Here is an 11,150-nt window from a genome sequence, read left to right on the forward strand (position 1 = left end):
GCAGCAATTCCATTATTTCAAAATAAATTTGAAATAACGGACGGCTTATTCTGACTTCTGTAAACCTCATTCCATGAGGAATAACGCCTATTCCAAAATAGCTATTACTCCCCAGTGCCTCCTGGGGCTCTAAATCGAGGTAGCACATCCATATTAGGGAAGCCTGCCTCGGACTCATTTTTACCTATAGTGTAGATGTGCGATTTCAAAATAAATTATTTCGGAGTATTTCTTCTGGAATAACTTATTTCGAAATAAACGTGCAGTGTAGACATACTGACTGAGTAAGGCTGCTTTTGACATATTTTGCTATTTCCACTTCATTCCAAAATACTTGTTCTGGAGAGTTGAGTTTTTCAGGAAATGCACAAAGGTGATACATTGCCACCTTAGCACACAAATGTAATTGCTAGCATGTTGACCTGGTTCATAGTCAAATACTGCCTGAAATGGGGGTGATGATCCCTAGCAGTAAATGTCTGTGTTGGTACTCTGGACGGGTCTGGTGGAGCTCTTTAGTCGTTTGTGCAGGAGAGCAATTATCTGCTTCAGGTAAGAATGGGGAGATGGATTGAAGTGCCAGGCTGCTTGCTTGGCTCAAGCAATGCCTTATAAAAATGAGAGCTGTCTTTCCCGTCAGCAGATATGACCTGTAAAGGAGACAGACTTATAAAGGCAAGAAGGGAATCTGTCAACTCTATCAGATTGCAACTTGATAGGTGAGCTTCTTTCAATAAGATGTGAAACCAATCTCCTTTTGAAGAGTGGATTGTAAAATTGGGCCAAGTGATTATCTGTGGAATGTCTGAGTTACTGAAGCACTTTCAAAAGAAGAGGCAAGCCTGAGAATTTGTGTAGCCCTGCCATTGCTCAGAAAGAACTGTCTTTCCCCAAAAAGTCTCAGGAGTTGTATCTGCTTCATCACAATGGTCCAAATGCTCCAATCTATTTAGACACCTACCTACCTTTGAGGATCAATGCCATTGTACCTAGCACATTTAGAGGGTTTTTTCTTCTTTGAAGTCCTGATTAAAACCCACCTTTAGAAAAATTATAATTTTACTTTCTAGATCTTTACTGATGAGCTGTTTTTCTTACCTTCAGAACTTGTACCGAATCAGAAGTCTCCTCCTGCTTTCAGAGAGGCATTGCACATGAATAAGAATGGAATATATATCCATCTGTTCCTTGCCATTAGAAAACTTACAAGTGAATTAGGGATCTCTCTGTCCTGCTGTAGAGTCGGACTGTGAGTTTTACGCCTGAGTGTGTGTTTGAGGTTGCAAGCAAAAACCCAAAGGTTGCTATGTCTCATCTACTACCCAGAACTGCTGTAGATTGTCTTCTGCCTTTGGCAGGTCAATATAAATTCTTCCTTCCTTAATTTACATTTGTGTCATATGACCAGAAAAAAGAAGGTCTAAGGTCTAGCGACATATACAGCACTGAATTGCACTGCTGTCCACGAGAATACTCCTAAGTACCTTGGCACAGTAGGCAGATCTTCACACGCAGGGATAGTGAATTCCAGTCCTGCCTCGTTCACCAGGGACAGAAACAGAGAGATTTTAGGCCAAGTTGAGGATTGTACCGAGCAGATGTGCGAGCTGGGGAGCACAAACAGAAATGAATTACCGGGCAAACTGAAATACACATTACCAGGTTCTTCTTTTCATTAAGAATCAGAGAACTTTGGAGTGGCCTGTGGATTAAGCCAGCTGCAGCGAACACAAGAGAGTCCTTCAATAGATTTAGACTGGAAGCTTCAGGATTCTGTTTAGTGGAGAACCCATTCCACAGGAATGGAAAGGAGCCGTGGAAGAAAAGTGGTCTGAGTGACACCAATTCTGTCCTCATTCACGGCTGCGTAAATACAAAGGCACGCCCATGGCTTCACTGGCATAACTGACAGCAGAAATTCTCGCAATGTCTTTATTCTTTCAATTACGAATTAGTACTTATGGAATGGCAGACTTTTCCAGTAATTGTGTTTATCTCGTGCTAATCTTTCTGCAGTGTTTCTATACTTTTGGCTTTTAACGATGTAGGACAATGTGGATTGAGCCTCCATCTGCACAAGAACTCTGCACTATGCCTTCTCTGTGGTACTTATCTCTGGGACTACTGCACCATCCTCTCCCCTGAGCTTATGACTGCACATTTTATGGGATCTCAGAAACTGTCATAAAACATGAGCTTTATAAATGTTTACCTACCAAAACAACGGTTGAAAATAGTTGGTTTCCAAAATCTGGTGCACTGTTTGAACAATATTGTCTGTCTAATTCAGGAACAACTGAGTTCTAATTCCAGATCTGGAGTACTCTGTGACTCTGGAAAAGTCACTTAACCTTTTTGCCTCAGTTTCCCTTCCCAAAGAGGGCATGAATATTGATATACCTCTGTAAAGTCCCCTGAAGATGAAAAGAACTACAGGTGAAATTTACCGCAAGGCCAGAACATCACTTACGGCCCACTTAAACTTTTGATATAAAGTTGGTTCTCAAGTGCTAACTAGAACTTAAATAGTACATAAGCCTCGTGTTGGGCCTCTACAGAGGGGTGAAGTTAACCCTGCAGTGACTTAATTATTATACACTATTGGTGTCTATAAACCTTAATGGGGAAATATCACTTTAAATAAATAGTGCAATTTATAGAAAGGATTCATAGGTCATCTAGGCCCGTATAACCATTCTAGTGTTGTCCCTGTCACAAGGTTGTGGGCTCCATTAAGAAAGACTGGGCTCAGGCTACTCATGATGAGTTACTTTAAAGGGAAAGAGTCTAGCTAGGCAGTTAACTGCATAAAAAGCACGTTGGCCTGACGGAAAGCCGTCTAGGCTCAGTTGTAGGCAAGTCCTCAGAGAGAGAAGCTCTTTGAAGTGGGAGGAACTTCCAGAGAATACAGGTCCCAACAGTTCAAGCCTTGCACAGATCTTGTCAAGCGGAAAGACTTTATTTCAAGTGTATCTGTACTGAAGTAGAATCTTGGCAGGGGAATTTTATCTTAGAACCTTCTGAACTAGGAAGAATTCTTAAGGGGCCCCAAGAGAAGGGAAACTAAGCAGGTCTACAAGGGATGCACTACCCTGAGATCTTCCATTTTCCTCTGTGTGCTCCTATAAATACTCTTTCAAAGGTCTGCATGGTATAATGTAGGCCTTTAGCCATCTAGTCTGCTTATTTAATACCCTGTAAGGTGTTTTTTTACTATTATAATTAGCAAAACAGATGAATTGACACTTGTTTTAGTGCATTTGCAAAATGTGTTGAAATAAACCCTAGATTATTGTAATAAAATGCTTCTAAAGCTTTTGACATGAGAACATTAGAATAATCTAAAATGTGGCTTTGAAAAGTATCCTAATTCTAGTCAATCCAAATCAGGTTCCGCATGATTAATTCCTGTTTGTCTTTTCATTCCTTGGTGTACCTGATGTTTCTCTTTTGGAATTCAAAATGTTATTTTTGTGGTCAACTTATGCATATTTCTAAATAAAGGGAAACTATCAATTATAAAAATACACTAATTTTCTTCAAAGCTGCTGTTAAGCCACCAAACGAGAACAGGTGGAAAAAACCTGGCAGGTATGATCGAATGGCTCTTATTTTTTTAATCTGAGATTTAAATAGGGTGGGCTATAGCAAAGCAGTAATCACACCCTATTTAACTGGGCTGCTATATTTTCTCAAAACAAAGCATATTCTTCTGCCACCAAATACTAGTGCTGTGCTGCTGACAAAATAACGTGCCAAATACGTTATCACAAATGTTTTGCTGGGGTAACTCTTTGTTATATGTTAATTTTGGTTTTGTACACAGGATGCAGTCGAGGGCATGCTGTCCCCTTGCTCACTTGATATGCTGATGTTTAGTAATACTGAAAATAAAATAAAAGGTGTGTTAACAAGGGAACTATTTTCATATTTACTGAAGACAAAAATAACTCATGGTTTGCAAGTGTCAAAAGATCTATGGGGCCAGTGCTGCTGAGCACGGTAACCACAGCAACTTGCAGGGTTTGGGCATAAGTTTATGACCCCTGTTCTATAAACCACTGGCGGTCATTACCACAGGCTGCATTTTAATTGCTCTTTTAATTCCGAATACATTTCCCTTATAGCTTCCTCTGTACATTTAAATTTTGCTGCAGAAAACTTCTCCACATGCAAATTATAGTTTTCTAATGGCCTTAAATCCCCTGACTATCTGTGGTTATTTTAGTTAACAACAGATGTATTAGACCTTTAGCTGGCTGTAGAAAACAACTTGGTTATTTACTTGTTAATAGTGCTTTTTACAAGTGTTTGCTGCTTAAACATTCCTAGAAGTGCCAATGAATATGTGCACACCAGAGAATGATCTCTTGGGAATGCAGGTTCAGATCAACATTTCTCTAATTACTCCTGGACAGAAATCTCAGGACTTCCCCTTTTCCAAATCTATTCAAAAACGAAACTGCAGTCCTGTCTGAAAGGATCACTGCAATGCACCGGGAGCTCATAATCTGATTGTATTAAATATGCAAATTGAGGATGGATAGGTGTGAAGCCCAGCAGTGTTCACCCCCATGCCTGCAGGAAAACATCCACTGGAATTAATCAATATAGCGAGCACAATGCTTTGCATTGAATGATGAAAAACAATAAGATCCCTCTAATAAATCATGGGGTAAAAATCCTCCCCATCCTCAAATGTGAAGCCTCTTCCTGCTTCCATTGAAGAAAATGGCAAAAATCCAATGGGTGCCTGGAGCACGAGTTGACTGTCAGTTCAACTCTGTACCCATGAAAACATCTCCTTTTATGCTAAACTTCTCTGTCCTGTCTGGCTACGTCTACACGGCAGTGGTATTTTGGAATAACTGACATTCTGAAATAACATAGTCAGCGTCTACACACCAAGCAGTTATTTCAACATAATGTTGAAATAATATCGAGCTGGAGGACTTCTTACTCTGACTCCTGTAACTCTCATTTTATGAGGAATAAGAGAAGTCGGAGGAAGAGTGCTCTAACTTGGACTTCCTGCTGTATAGACAGCGCCAAAAGCTGAAATAAGCTATTTCAACTTAAGCTACACAATTGATGTAAAAGTGGCAAGGAGTCTTGTGGCACCTTATAGACTAACCAAAGTGTTGGAGCATAAGCTTTCGTGGGCAAAGGCCCACTTCGTCAGATGCATGTAGTGGAAATTTCCAGAGGCAGGTATAAATATGCAGGCCAGAATCAGGCTAGAGATGATGAGGTGGATCCAATCAGGGAGGATGAGGCCCACTTCTAGTAGCTGATCTGGAGGTGTGAATACCAAGAGAGGAGAAGCTGCTTTTTTAGTTAGCGAGCCATTCACAGACTTTGTTTAATCCTGAGTTGATTGTGTCAAACATGAAGATGAACTGTAGCTCAGCAGTTTCTCTTTGAAGTCTGGTCCTGAAGTTTTTTTGCCACAGGATGGCTACCTTTAGATCTGCAATTGTGTGTCCAGAGAGATTGAAGTGTTCCCCTACAGGTTTTTGTATGTTGCCATTCCTAATATCTGATTTGTGCCCATTTATTCTTTTACGTAGGGACTGTCCAGTTTGGCCGATGTATATAGCAGAGGGGCATTGTTAGTAGATATGCAGGAGAATGAACCAGTGACAGTATGGCTGATCTGGTTAGGTCCTGTGATGGTGTCGCTGGTGTATATATGTGGGCAGAGTTGGCACCGAGGTTTGTTGCATGGATTGGTTCCTGAATTAGAGTTATTATGGTGCGGTGTATAGGATGGGTTGTTGCATCCTGGACAATGATCCCTCACTTTCACAGGCCTTGGGAGGCAGGCCAGTCCTTGCCCACAGACAACCCGCCAACCTGAAACATATTCTCACCAGTAACTACACACCGCACCATAATAACTCTAAAAAAACCCATAATAACCTTTCCTCAGTCCACCTCAGTAGAGTTCCCGGAGCACAGTTTGAGAACTTCTGGTCTAAATGAAAGCTTGTATTTGCATTAAGCCAACATGAAAAATGTGTACAAATAAGATGTGTAGATGTCACATGAATGGAAAAATAAAAGTTAACTTCCTCTGAAGAAACGTATTCAACTTGAAAAAAAAATTCAGCTAGCTTTCTTTCTACACTTTTTCTTTACAAAATCGTCAATTAAGTCATTGTAATAGTTTGTAAAGAAGCACTTTCAATTGTCACTGTTGCTGAACTTGTCAAATGTTCCTCCCTGCTCTCTTGCTCCCCTCCACAGCCCTCTTTGCCGAGGGACTGCCCCCTCGCCCAGAGAAGTTACCTGCTGCAAGAAGGTAGGGGTGTTGCTGGACCCAGTGCTGCTGGACTGCCCAGCTCTGGGGGCCCCATGTCATTGGGGGAACCCTGTGCCAGGGCATGGTATGTTTCATTGTAAGTCTGCCGCTGGATCTAAGTATAACTTAATCTCATAGACCTAGGCTCTGAACTCTTAATTACAGTATATGGTTTAAATTGAAAGGGCTGAATCAGGAAAATAGTAAAGAATTCTCCGCACCTGTGGACGTGTGTTCCTTGTATGGGATTCAGCAGTTTGAGTGCTCCTCCTCCCTGATTTTATCCTTACCTCTATGAAACTCTGCAAAAAGCAATACAAAACAAAAAAACTCTAGGCACACATGAGCCCAATCCTGACTTCCTTACTAAAGAACTGCAATGAGCTCTGTGCAAAGATCTGCATTGCTGAATTGGTATTGAAGGCAAAACTCCCAATGCAGTCAATGTGAAGTGCAGCATCCATCTCTGAAATGAACATTTTTATTTGCATTAAGATATTAAAGAAATGTAAACAGATTGTTTTTTACCTTAGGGACTCGTTTTCTTTGGCCAAAGATTTCTGTTTCAATGAAACAATCCAAAGAATATACATTATGCAAATGTAAAATACAGTGTAAAATGCATGATGAAGATATGAACAACCTTATACATGTTTTAAATGTATTAAAAACAAAACTGTCCCCCCTCTGCCCAATGAAATTGTGTTTATCCATAGCATGATGTTATGATTTTTTTAAGTGAAGTATCATGCTGCAGTATTTTGCTGAATTAAGGCCACAGTGATGAACTGGAGCTATAGTGCTTACTGCAAAACTAGAGAAGTTGAGCCTTGTGGTTAAGACTCAAAAGCCACAAGCCCACAATTAAGGAAGAATAATGTGCTGATTAAAGAATGACATAGTTTAGAAGGGAAGTAAAGGCAGCTATAAAAATAAAAAATAATATATAACACATGGAGGAAAGGGAAGGTGTATAGTAATGAATATAAATCCTAAGTTTTGAATTATAGAACATTGATAAGGGAAGCAAAGAGATACATGAAGAAATCTATGGCTAGCAGAGTTAAGGACCATAAGAAAATGTTTTTTCCAATATATTAGGAACAAAAATAATTTTGACAAAAGTATTTCTCCATTACCAGATGGAAATGGTAAAATTATCAATAATAATGTAAAATAGGGAGACATGTTCAATAAATAGCTCTATTCTGTACTGGAGCTGGGGGGAGAAGATCATCTTATCATACAGTCTTACTCTTATTTCCATTCTACCAATATCTCTGGAGGATGTTAAAAAGTTATTAAAGTTAGACATTTTAAAATCTAAATGTCTAGATCCAGGTAACTTGCAACCAAGAGTTTTAAAAGAGCTGGCTAAGAAGCCAACTGGACCATTAATATTGATTTCAATAAATCTGAGTGCACTAGAGAACTTTCAGAAGACTAGAAGAAAGTACACGTGCCAGTTTTTAAAAAGGACAAATGGAATGACCTGGGTAATTATAGGTCTGTTGCCCAGGATCAATGTCAGGCTAACATAATGGAACAGATGATATGGGACTTGATTAACAAAGAATTAAAGGGGAAATGTAAGTCATGCTAATCAACATGGGTTTTTAGAGAAAATAGATCCTGTTGAACTAACTTGATTTTTTTATGAGATACTACTGTAAAGTCAGCAGAACTATGTGTTATGCCCAAAACCAAATGTGTAATGATCAAGCAACTGAAAGCATTTTAAAATGAGATTTCTTCTCCACTCCACTTACGCTCTTCAATGTCAAATTTTTTAAAGAACCCAATCCTGCAATCCTTACACAAATCCAGAGGGTAGTAATGTTTTATCCTAAAGGACTAAAATAAATGAAAGGTGGTGAATTTGTTACAGGGGTTGTAAACTCAGAACTTTAATTTTTAAAGATAACATAATAATGACTTCCACTTACTTTACATGTGAAAGAATTGTTCACAAACACTTATTTTTGCCATAGATGAAACCTCTTAAAACTTCTTTGATAATGAACATCTCATATTATGTAAGAACAACTTTTTTAAACTTAATCAGCTATATGAGAGTCATGGCAACACATGGGGAAATTTTAATAAGGAAGTGAAGGGAATAAATGGGGTGGGGAAAAAGCAATCTAGTTACAAAACTAGATTCGATTGAGGATCACAACACAAAAGATATGCCCTTTTCTATCCCTTAGAAATGTAGGTGAAACCAGAAATAATGATCTCCTGAACAACCATACATATACTGTATACTCTATCCAACAAGAGTGCAGTACGTGGCTGAAAATAAAACTAATACAAGTGGTGATGTTACCTAAAGGTTCAAATCTAGGGACTGTAATAAATAGCCTGTCATATATTGCAAAGCATAAACACATAAAAAGTAAAAGTAAAAATATTTTCTGGTTGGGGAGCCATGGAATATTTAGAGCCAGGGTGAGGATAGCTTATAAGAAGACAGAAGGATTTTCCTGACCTCTCCACTATAAATCATGTAGCAGTGTTAACATGTTTCCATGAAAATTGTGTTTCAAAATAATATGATGTTTTATAAGCAGCTCAAGTACACTTTCTTTATGTATGCAGTGTCATTGTAGCCACCTTTGTCCCAGAGAGACAGAAGTCCCAGAAAAAGATATTACCTCACTCCTGACTTGATTAGCTTCATTAACACAAGCTGCGGCTACGTCTACACTGGCCCCTTTTCCGGAAGGGGCATGTAAATTTCACCAGTCGTCGTAGGGAAATCCGCGGGGGATTTAAATATCCCCCGCGGCATTTAAATAAAAATGTCCGCCGCTTTTTTCCGGCTTTTAAAAAAGCCGGAAAAGAGCGTCTAGACTGGCCCCGATCCTCCGGAAAAAGTGCCCTTTTCCGGAGGCTCTTATTCCTACTTTGAAGTAGGAATAAGAGCCTCCGGAAAAGGGCACTTTTTCCGGAGGATCGGGGCCAGTCTAGACGCTCTTTTCCGGCTTTTTTAAAAGCCGGAAAAAAGCGGCGGACATTTTTATTTAAATGCCGCGGGGGATATTTAAATCCCCCGCGGATTTCCCTACGACGACTGGTGAAATTTACATGCCCCTTCCGGAAAAGGGGCCAGTGTAGACATAGCCTCAATGTATGCCATAATAAATCTGTTAGTTTCTAAGGTGCCACAGGACAGCTTGTTATTCTCACTCACCTTGTCTCTCTACTTGCTTTGGGAATGTTTCTTTGCTTATTTTCCCCTTCAAATTTGATCTCAAACAGGTGAATTTTTGTGGATTCTGTCTGATCCAGGTTCTCACTTTCTGCATAGCCCTGAGTGAAGCATTCCTACAAAAATCACTTTCTGAACTCAGTTTTATTTGAATTAGCCTGGTTTTCATCCTCCTTCATCCACTAGGAGGCAAACATGCTCATTAGTGAGTTTAATTTTGTACCCTGGTAAAGGATAACTGCCATACAATCTGCAGAACCTGACTGATAATTATTTTGATTGCATTGGGGAATAGACCAAAGAACTAGTACTGAGGGGTTTTCTGGTGCTTAGATTTAAAGGGGCCAAAGCTTTCTTGACAGTTCTGACTACGTGGAGAAGATGAAAGCAAAATGCACAAAATGTCTAAGAGGAACTGATGGGTTAATGCAAGCTATTGGAGAAGAAGAGAGAGTGCTTTCTGGTTTATATTTGTTAAGGTCTCTGATAATCATATCTAATGTTCTACAAAGGGTCATCTCTTCATCACATTAACTTCTATGGCAAAATTCCCATTAATGGCATCCACACATGACCCAAGTTACAGAACTCTCAAAACAAGTATGTTTTGCTCAAGCCATTAACATAAAAGTATTGCTGCCTACTACCCACATAAAATTATTGCTCCCAGACTTCCACCCTTTGAATTTTGGAGATCTCTTCTGGCTTCAATTTGTGTGCACACATCACAGACCCATTACGTTCTAGGTATCTGGGCCTCTATGGAATTAATCAGAGAATCTCACAGAGAATACCAAAAGGGGATTGGATACTGTTTTCTTTAGACCCAGGATGTCCAACCAGTTCTGAAGTAGTAGCCATTATAGCGAGCTAACCACATTAATTCTGAAAATGTAAATAATATAGCTGCTACCAGGTGGGGCTCAAGGTGACATATTGTGGTTGGCTGCACCATGTGGCTGGGCGACTCCCAGGCAGGGCAGGGAGCGAGCAGCTGGGCGGGCAAGTGCCAGGCAGCACAGGGACCTGAAGGTGCAGGGGACCAAAGCTTGCCTTGCCCTAAGGCTGGGCCTGGCTGCTACTGCAATAGCCAACTAGCCATACTTCAATCGGCCAAATAGCCACACATGGCTAGCGTGCTGGACACCATGGCTTTAAAAGATGGCTGGAATAGTGGGGAATTTGTCGTGGTATTTTTTACAAAGCCCCAGCCCCTGGAATCATGGGATTGCACCTCAGCTTTCATGTCAGCCCCCAACAAAGAACAAGCTGCAGCAGCCGCACGTCTCCCCCAGAGGGCTGCACAAAAAAGCTGCAAAACGTGCTCCCAGTGCTCCCTGCAGACTCAAAGCCCAGACAGGAAACAGCGAGCACCAGCAAATAGGAATGAGTATTTAACCCTAATCCTCCTTAGCCCACCTCATGAGTGTGGGGGCGGCTGCCATAGCGATGCCCTTTGCCAGGTTCCTCCTGAGAGCCCTTGGGGACGGGCAGGGCCGAGCCCGAAGCCCCAGGGGGCGCCCCAGCAGGGCAGAGGTGTGCTTCGCGCGGGGCCAGCAGCGCAGGGGTTAAAGCCTGCTGCAGGGAGGAGGCGTGGCCGCGCTGACAGGTGGCGCATGCGCGTTGGCGCCG

General features: G+C 40.8%; 1 protein-coding gene across 1 annotated transcript in view; it reads right to left on the minus strand.

The window, feature by feature from the left end:
• EFCAB5 (EF-hand calcium binding domain 5) overlaps nucleotides 1-6,691 on the minus strand; it is a 62,599-nt gene extending 55,908 nt beyond the window's left edge. The window contains exon 1 of the mRNA XM_075904594.2: nucleotides 6,526-6,691. The gene's annotated coding sequence lies outside the window, so the exon portion shown is untranslated. The remainder of the gene's footprint in view (nucleotides 1-6,525) is intronic.
• Between the last annotated feature and the right edge of the window lie 4,459 nt (nucleotides 6,692-11,150).

Source organism: Pelodiscus sinensis, chromosome 21 (genome assembly GCF_052426305.1).
Source record: "Pelodiscus sinensis isolate ZL-2025 chromosome 21, ASM5242630v1, whole genome shotgun sequence".
Classification (NCBI taxonomy): Eukaryota; Metazoa; Chordata; order Testudines; family Trionychidae; genus Pelodiscus; species Pelodiscus sinensis.